The following is a 10,580-nucleotide window of genomic DNA, read 5'->3' on the forward strand; positions in this document are numbered from 1 at the left end:
TTATTTTACATTATTACATATTGCTGGTCATAAACGTATAGATACAAAACAGAAAACCAAAAGAAGAATGGAAGTGAAATTAAAACATATGAGTCAACCGGCCACACGCGAAGTATCCGTATATATTTTAAAATATTTATACGCGCGTTTTTCGAACAAACCTGATTTAGTGGTTTGTCTGGCGTTGCTATTTGATTCGATTTTTAACAGTATCGAGAATCATTGCGCTCATGCTTAATTCATTAGTCAATATGATGGCATAATTCTTGTTAAATTAATTAAAAATAATATTTATCATGGTATTGTTGTAAAACACATTAAGAATCTATTATTGACATACCATATGATATCGCTGGATATCTTCATTTAACATCTGTCTGGTCTAAAGAAAATTCCAGTTCACCTAGTTCACGCTATAGCGTCTTTATTATGTAACGATTATTTTCCTGGCCGCGAACTCCGATCAGCACATAGGGTAGAGACGCAGCGATGACCTGTATGTAAACTCTGACATTCACACACAGTGGCCGCAAATTGACCCGATAAACCTCGCTAGTTGAAATGCAATGCATTAAAGTGAGTCTTCGTTTCCACTGCTCTCTATTCTTTAACATGTTAACATGTTTACAGGAATATGGAAGATAGTAATAAATATGAGAAAATAGCCTTTAAGTGCAAACGTTCTCGCGCTGAAAATCTTCTGAAAATAAAAGGTGGACGCACAAACTGTATTGTTGTCGAGATTGAGTGTAAAACTGTTCTATCTATTAAGCCTTTTCATTAGATATAAAATTGTTTCATGCTGAACACGCAGTAAAACAGTGTTACAAAGACGCGGACATGTTTCCAATGTTCTGGTCGTATTCTCAAATCAGCCAATGCAGTCAATGAAGTGTATTCATCTGTACTTGGCCGCGGGAAGTTTTATTTGAATTCTATTGGACGCTAACAAAGGTCAGGCTAAGGTGAAAAGCTGGCTTAATACAGCTTACGCCGAAAAAACCTTATTAACCAACACGGAGCGTATAATGTCTCATCTAGACTCCGTGCAACCAATTATAGCAGGGCCCACATAATGAGACATATCTCGCATGATACAGATTACTACAGGGAGCTAAATCTAGCAAGTATTTTGTCAAAACAATGCAGATTTAAATGCTGTTTGTGTTGGTATGTCCAAAACTACACTTTTAACTTTATATTGACATATAACACATGTTTCTTTATTTTTCACTCCCAAAATAATTCGTATGTATTCACGAAGAGGGCTGATACTACCGATAGACATTTTTAATCCTAAATGATATGCTTCAAAGGAGGTCAAAATATATAGTAAAATTACATGAAACACTCTACATTATGAACATAATGTTACCTGTCTCTTCATACTGTACAAATAAACACCTTTAACCTAAATTTAGATAAATAATTATTGTTTTGAAATGTACATGCTGTTGTAGTCTAGCCGGTGTAATTTATACAACTCAAGGCGTTTGCGGCTACATGTTTATTCTGTTATGTCTAAGCTGCAAGTGTACAACAAACTGCATAGCATATACATTCATATATAAAGACAACTCTTACAGATAATAGTAAAGTATAATACAGTGATGTCCCTTTAACTATTCATTAGATTATGGAACATGTCGTTCTTTTCAAATATATGTTTTCTTGGGAAAATATTTATCTGTATCTGTTTACAGACCGTTAATTGGCGAAGCACTGGTGATTAATCTAACACACTGCTGGTTAATGTTAACATCCTGATAAAACTTCTCAAGTTATCTCTAAAGTGACGCAGATTGTGGTATTGTTCTAGTCTATCTTAAACATTGTTGAGATATCCAATTAACACTATAGAAATATTATCCATTATGTAACTTTCTCACGGAATAAGAAATACCTTGAAACTTGACAAATAACACAAGTTAATTTACCCAATTTCTTAACAGTTTGATACCTTCAAAAAAATAATTGCAGCATGAGAATATTATGGCTTGCGTTTATAAAATACATTTATTTAGTACTAGTATAATATGATTATAACATGCACATACAATATTAAACATACACATTATACAATCAAATAACAGTTATTTCACATGTCTATTCTCTGAGGTACGGTGGCATAGAGGTGACATTCACTTCTCTTTTTTTAAATTGCTCTCCTCTTTTTTCTAGAAAAAGAGGAGTTCAAAACTAAATAAAAGCGGCGTGCAATTAAAAAAAGAGAGGCGCTTCTCTTGTTTTAAATTGCTCTCCTCTTTTTTCTATCTCGTGGCCACGAGTTAGCTATGTCGTGGCCACGAGATAGAAAAAAGAGGAGTGCAAAACTAAATAAAAGCGGCGTACAATTAAAAAAAGAGCGGTGCAGAAAAAAGGCAGAGTGCATTAAATAAAAGAGGAGAGCATTTTCGTCATCTCGAGATCCCGACTTAGCTCAGCCAATCAAATTGTTTGTTATGTCAATTTAACGTTTATTCTGGATTACCTGCCCCTTTGTATACACAGAGTCAGCAGGTACAGACCACAGACGAAGGGCGCGTGGCCAAGTCACTTTAACACTATCAATTTGTCATAAAACAACATTTTTTATCATATTGACCAAAAAAAAAAAAAAACAAACATTCTGATATGTTATATATGAACAAGGTACGTATCTCTTGACACAGGAAAATCACCTTCATCAACATTTTATGCGATTAATTGCCTAAATGGCGGTCGATTTTCGCCTACCTTGTTCATATATAACATATCAGAATTTTTTTTATTTTTTTTGGGGTCAATATGATAAAAAATGTTGTTTTATGACAAATTGATAGTGTTAAAGTGACTTGGCCACGCGCCCTTCACCTGTGGTACAGACGAAGTTATAGCGGAGGCGATGGCAATAGTAAGTTAAATAGCAAATTTTAAAAGGTGGTTCGTTGTGCAAATTATTTATCTCTTGATCAGTATTATAATTAAGTATTTCAATGGCACTGTGAATGAACAAAAACTGTCACGTGACCACAAAAGTCAACGTCAGTAGTCATTTTATGACAACAAACAGCCGCGCAAGGTAGGTTTTTTTCCAATATCTTTACTGATCATTCTCTGACTTTCATACGACCTATAGTGCAGGCAATATGGCATGCATATCAGGCCCGTACCCAGGCCATGGGCCCAGGGGCCCGGCCCCCCCCCCCAGCTGGCTGTCGAACTATGATTTTTTTAAATGATCGGCCCACTGCATTTTTTTCTCTTGTGCAAGGGCCCACAGTACACTTTCCCTCAAAACAAAAGAGCATCTATGTTTTATTGTCCCTGATAAACAAGGGGATTAGCGCTCGCCAATCGAGATAAGCCCATAGGCAATGTTTTCTTATCGCCTTGTACACACATCCCCGATCAGTCCCCCATTGTGATCATGAATGCTTCATCTATCGATGGTTGATGTATCATGTATTTTGATTAGTGCAGCAAATGGAGGCAACTGCTACAGGAGGTTGTAGAATATAGTCTGATAATTGCTGACGCAGGTTTTTTTCCTTCTTTGAGAAGGCCCTTTTCCCTAGACGTATTTTTCCCCTATAAAAGTTAACTTGTTTTTTTTTGGAAACCTTTTATTTGGGAATTTTTAGGTCCCAATATATACTTTTTACATTGAGATAGGGCCCTGAATTTGAACCGGAACAAAAACACTGACAAATGTATTAAAACTGAGTATTTATCATTTTTGCAAGGAAATCACGGAAAAAGACTACGATGAGATAGTTAAACATATCTGTTGAAAAGAAAAACAGATTCATAAATTTGCCGAGCAACAGATACGAATTTGGCAGAATTCAGTATTTAAAATAATTTAACCAAAATAATTCAATGCGGGGAATCACGTGGTCAGATTTGATAAAAAATGACCGCCGATGCCTCGATTCGATAGAGAAATTGAGTCTTCAAACGTTTTCCGTCAGGAAATCGCGAAATATTCCATGAGTTATCTCCACACTCAGACCAACCAGCAGAAAACGGTTCCGGCTGGCCATATGATAGGCGTTATCCGATTAAAAACAAGTAAGTAATAAGGTAGATGTACCTGTTTGAAGACTCAGTTTCTCCATCGAATCGAGGCATCGGCGGCCATTTTTTATCAAATCTGACCACGTGTTCCCCGCATTGATAATTGAGTACCGAGAATTGAGTAATGTCAACCTATTAATGGCTCATTGGTAAAAAAAAGTAAAATTGAAACAACAAATCGATCTCGTTATATAAGTTAACATGATCCAGTGTAGTAAAATATTGTATAATTAAATTATCTGTTGCCTTGAATTTGTTTCAAAACAGTAAAATATGTTAAATTGATTATTTAAGACTTTCATTATTTCCCCCATAAATTAGGCGTTTCGCGAAATTTTTTCCTTAAAAAGGCAAGGTCTTTCCCAAAAAATCAGTGAAAAAAACCTATGACGTTATTGATTTGTAAAAAAAGAATGGTGGAAGCAATACGAGAGTTGATGTGGATAATCGTCAGTTTAAACCTGTTAGTTTCGGAAATCTAAAGCTTTTAATATTGTTGTGAATTCACACCAATGTTTAAAGCTTAAGACTTACAAAATGTGCTGATTTCTTGTTATATTCCATTAATTCATATCACAAAACACCATTTTTATAAGCATTAAAATTCACCTTGCAAAGTGCCAAATTAAAAAAGTATATATATAGGGAGGGGGGAACCCTCCCCGGTTGGGCCCCCCAGTCAACAAATCCTGGGTACGGCCCTGCATATAGCTTTCAATCGGTATATCACGCGTTTTATGTGTTGCTCTGGTTTTCGAGAACACTTCGGCGCAAATTTCCATTTAAGAAGCAAACGTCAGTAGTAAAATTACAAAGAGTCAGTGTTCTCAAAAATTAACTATCACGGAACTGTATATGCTTTACCGGACGAACATTTATTACATATGTCTATGCATAAACAATCAAAAATATCTACCAAATATTAAAAAAATGTTTAAAGAGTGAAAACAAATATGGCAAACGTCAGTAGTACGTTTAGGAATGGCAAACGTCAGTAGCAAAAATATGCAAACGGCAGTAGACGAATAAATGCAGGCGTTTAATTTAATGAAAAACATGTGAAACAATATAATTTATGCTATTTTAGATTTAAATTAGATATAACAAGTTTAGATTGATGTCATAAATTAATGCACGACATATATCAATTCTGCAACAACAAAAATGAACTAATGTTTAAGTGATATTATGTTTATCTAACAGTTTATAGGTGTCTATCGCAACCGTTGTTTATTTTTGGTGTTTTCACTTCATATACACTTATATTCGTTAATGCAGCATCAACATATTGAAAAAATATCCCGGAAAGAGAAATATAATATGCTTTTGAATATCAACCGTACTTTCGTTTTGACAACTGACGACAGGAATGATTCGATGTACAATGTGAATCTAAATTGAGTTTTATGCAGATTCGTTCATACGACACAAAGACACTATTTTGTTTTACGGATCATTCCGACTAAGAGGACCCCGGAAGAGGACTCACCAGTCACGTAAAATATCGAATTTATTATATATATTTTTATAACCAACTGGTTGCAAGATGCGTTGCAGATAATTGGTCATTAATCACATTTTAACTAACTCTTTTGACCTGTTAATTTTTTCAGCCCAATTCATAATATCACTTTAATAAAATAATATGCAATCTTATTGATTTTTGACTTATACTATTTTACTTGTTTGAAAATTACGAAATGATCCGTGAAACAAAATAAGTGTCTTTGTTTCGTATGAACGAATCTGCATACAAATCAATTTAGATTTACATTGTAAATCGAATCATTCCTGTCGTCAGTTGTCAAAATGAAAGTACGGTTGATATTCAAAAGCATTATATTTCTCTTTCCGGGATATTTGTAAATATTTTGATGCTGCATTAACAAATATAAGTGTATATGAAGTGAACACACACAAAAAAACACAATGGTTGCGATAGACACCTATAAACTGTTAGATGCCCATAATATCACTTTAACATTAGTTAATTTTTGTTGTTGCAGAATTTATATATTATGTCGTGCATTAACTTATAACATCAATCTTAACTTGTTATATCTAATTTTAATCTAAATTAGCATAAACTATATTGATTCACATGTTTTTCATTAAATTAAAGGCCTGAATTTTTTCGTCTACTGTCGTTTGCATATTTTTGCTACTGACGTTTGCCATTCCTAAAGGTACTACTGACGTTTGCCATATTTGTTTTCACTCTTTAAACGTTTATTTATTATCCGGCAGATAATTTTGTTTGTTTATGCATAGACATATGCAATATTTGTTCTTCCGGTAAAGCATAGACAGTTCTGTGATAGTTAATTTTCGAGAACACCGACTCTTTGTCATTTTACTACTGACGTTTGCTGCTTAAATGGAAATTTGCGCCGAAGTGTTCTCGAAAACCAGAGCAACACACAAAACGCGTGATATACCGATCGAAAGCTATATGCATGCCATATTGCCTGCACTAGGTCGTATGAAAGTCAGAGGATGATCGGCAAAGATATTGGAAACAAGAAATATCTTTAAAAAAAGATATACGGCGTTGATTGTGGTCGATGTTTATGAACGATCAAAAGTTATCTCTATGTGATAAAAAGTAGCGGATGCCTTTTTTCTGCGCAGTTCTTAGCTACATCATAAGCAAATCAATTACGGGGTGCTGCGCCAGATTTCGTGGCTTATTTTGCTTTATGTGATATTACTCAGATATCTATATTTACAGAATAGAAAAACACAAGAAACATGAAAATAAACGAGTGCATATAGGTCAGCCGGCAATACTCGAATCTTATTTAATTGCATAATTATAGTATAGTGAATTATTGTGCTCATAAATAAACTGGTCTAAATGGATAAATATTTCTAATTAATTTTATCAAAATTGGTCCTTATCATGCAAATGTTGAAACCATATTAAAAATCGATGATTGACATACCACAATAATATCGCCGAATATCTTTATTTAGTATCTTTTTGATCAAAACAGACTTCAAGTGCACAAAGTTTACGAGACGGCGTTTATATAAAGATTTCTGCAACTGACCGCAAACTGACCTTGATACCTTGCGGATTGGAATGCAATGCATTACAGTCACTACGTTATTGTCAGTAAGACCGGTGTAACACTTCGCAACCCCTTCTGCGAACTCCGGTGATGAACTGTATATAAACTCTGACTTTCACAAATGGCCGCGAATTGACCCGAAACCTCGCGAGTTGAAATGCAATGCAAGTAAGTACTAAATATGACAACATAGCCTTTAGTATAAACGCTTTTGCGCTGGTAATTCTCTGAAAATAAAAGGTGAACGCACAAACTGTATTTATGTCGAAAATTGATTGCAAAACTGTTCTATCTATTGAGCCTTTTCATTAGAGATAAAATTGTTTCATGCAGTAAAACAGTATTACAAAGACGCGGATATGTTTCCAATGTTCTGGTGTTATACTCAAATCAGCCAATGGAATAAATGAAGTGTATTCATTCGTACCTAGCCGCGTGAAATTTTATTTGAGTATTATTGGACACTTACAAAGGTCAAGTCAGGGTGAAAAGCTGGCTTAATACAGCTTACGCCGAAAAAACCTACCTTGCGCGGCTGTTTGTTGTCATAAAATGACTACTGACGTTTACTTTTGTGGTCACGTGACAGTTTTTGTTCATTCACAGTGAATGGTATGACTCATTTTCACGGAACGATTGATTTTGTTTGAGATTTTTCATTCTTATAAGTTGAATAGTTTTCGGATAAATAAATGGAAAATGTAATTTCGGATAACATTTATTATATGGAGTAATAGTACCGTCAAAATCCTTATTTTTACCAATGATATGTACATTTTTGGCTTACATAATACAATTTATTCTGTTTAAAATCGATAATGTATTTGTACATACATTTAATTTGATTGTTTTATCAATGCTCATTTATAACAAACAACTATATAATAAATTTTACAAGCGGCCACTGCTCATTCTAATAGAACTATTTACATTGTCCTATTGTACTTGCAATTTTTGCTATGATGGCTGAGAGAGCTAAGTTAAAATAATTATTATTGTAAATAATCGGTATTTTTTTTTAAATTTTAAATTCAACTGCTAAGCAATTTACATAGTCATAGTACACAAGAGAAAGAGATTATGACACATGCAGGACTAAAACCTGTGATGACATGCCTACCGAGCGAGATTAAATCCAGATGCTTGTAATTTTCCTTGGTGGGATGATAATCCTGTGTAACCAAGGTCTAATTATTTAAACTAGCCCTTACACTACACTGCTTTCTTCTTTTTTCAGGTTATCAACAGCCAGTCAGTTACAGATGCATTGCGACAGAGACGTTGTTATCTACGTCTCTGATTGCGAACACAGAATTAAACAACATTGGTCAGAATGTAAGCATAATTAAGCTCCAATATTATATATAAAAGTCAACAAAACTATTTGCAGTTTGAGCCATGAGCACATAATTGAGCATTGAGCACAAACAAGATAATACTAGTAGATAATGAAGTTTTGATCTGCTGATGCAAACAAACTGACCTGAGCTTATACAACTTTATTTTGTGCTTTAAGTTCTAATCTGTTCTCTCAGCTCAAACATGACACAAATAATCCATTTTTTCTGGAGCTGTTTATTACCTATTAACAAAGTTTTCCTAAAACTAGGAACAATTTTCCTAATATTTTTAGCAAAATGTACATCTTTATATATATATATATATATAAACACACACACATTATATTTGCAGCTTACATACAAGAGATCGGCAGAGCAGGAAGAAGCCATGTTGATGCCCTGGCCATTCTCTTCTTTAACAAATCAGTCATTGCATCTGCACATATGACCAGAGAAATGAAGGACTATTGTGGAAACTCAACTATCTGCCGAAGAACTTTAGTTAATCAGTATTTTGGTTTGAAACTAAGGAAGTCTAACAGTTTTCCATTTGTTGTGATTTGTGTAATAATGAACTGGGGTTAGAATATGATTTTAGTAAACTTTCACCTAACTACAAGCATACATATTATTATTACAAGATTCCTTGATTAATTGAATTTTCACATCTTTTTAGGAAAGTCTATCCTCGAATATTTTAAATATCTTAAATATATTTGATTGGATTGATTTATTTATCATTTATGTTTGATGAAAATGTATATTCTATGTTGAATTAATGCATATGTTAGTGTGAGTGTATTTTTGTGTGTTTCTGAGGATAGTGCGTATGGGTGAAAATATGTGAGAATGGTACGGGAGTTGCGTGATTTATGTTTATAAATTAACATTTGTTTGTAACGATATACCATATAGTATAAGTTACCTAATAAAGTTCTTTTCTGTTCTGTTCTTAATTGTGCTGCTATGCTTATTTTGGTTGAAAAATGATCAAATCTACCTTAAAAAGAACTTACTTATAAATAATTGACTTTTGACATATTTAAAGAAAGTGTCAATAAAAAAAGATTGGGTCGGGATACAAAAAAGAGGGTCAATCTGGTGACCAGAAACAATATTTGTTTGGCCTTATGGGAAACAGTTTAGTAATAAAAGTTCATTGTCTATAACAATGTTTTTAAAATTCAAACATTCTATGTAATTTGAATAAAAAGTTCAGAACTATTAAGCATAATAATGTAACCCTATTTTTTAACGTCCAATTTCATAATAACACTTAATTTGGTTCTGAGAAATCCATGTGTGCAGTTCTTCCGTGTTAATCTTCTTTACCGGATTTTTAGCTCGACTATTCTGTATGAAATATATATAGTGGAGCTATCCTACCCACCCCGGCGTCGGCGTTCCTGTTAGCGTGCAAATGTTAAAGTTTTGCGTACCACCCCAAATATTTTCAATGTCCATTGACATATTGCTTTCATATTTTGCATACTTCTTTACCAGCATGACCCCAACTTATAAACAAGAGAAAACAACTCTATCAAGCATTTTGTTATAATTATGGCACTTTTTTCATTTAGAATATGCATATTATTGATAATTCTATGTTAAAGTTTGCGTACCACCTCAAATATTTTCAATGTTCCTTAACATATTGCTTTCATATTTTGCAAACTTCTTTAACAACATGACCCCAATCTATAAACAAGAGCAGACAACTGTATCAAGCATTTTGTAAGAATAATGGCCCTTTTTTATCTTAGTAACTGAGTATTTTGTTAAATTTTGTGTTTAGATCCACTTGACTTCTAAAGTATCAAAGCTATTGCTTTCAAATTTCAAATATTTTCTTACTATCATGAGGGTACTGTACCTGCCAAGTTCAATTTGACCTTGACCTTTGAATGACCTTGACTGTGAAGGTCAAGAGTAAATTTTAGTTAAATTGCCATTACATCTTTATTTATGATCAGATTTTATTAATACTTTGACAAAACAACACTTACCTGAATACCACAATGGATTCCACCCAAACAATACCCCATGCCCCAACCCAGAATCCCTGCCCCCCCCCCCCCCATTTTTTATTTTTGAAAGATCATCTAAT

The 10,580-nt window shown here is 33.7% G+C and overlaps 1 long non-coding RNA gene across 1 annotated transcript; it reads left to right on the top strand.

Annotated features, from left to right (window-relative positions):
- Window positions 1–2,844: 2,844 nt before the first annotated feature.
- Window positions 2,845–9,424, top strand: LOC127865263 (uncharacterized). Its single transcript, XR_008042552.1, has 3 exons — window positions 2,845–2,893; window positions 8,371–8,468; window positions 8,826–9,424. It is a non-coding gene; the product is annotated as an uncharacterized LOC127865263 (long non-coding RNA).
- Window positions 9,425–10,580: the final 1,156 nt, after the last annotated feature.

This window comes from Dreissena polymorpha, chromosome 1 (assembly GCF_020536995.1).
Source record: "Dreissena polymorpha isolate Duluth1 chromosome 1, UMN_Dpol_1.0, whole genome shotgun sequence".
Lineage (NCBI taxonomy): Eukaryota > Metazoa > Mollusca > Bivalvia > Myida > Dreissenidae > Dreissena > Dreissena polymorpha.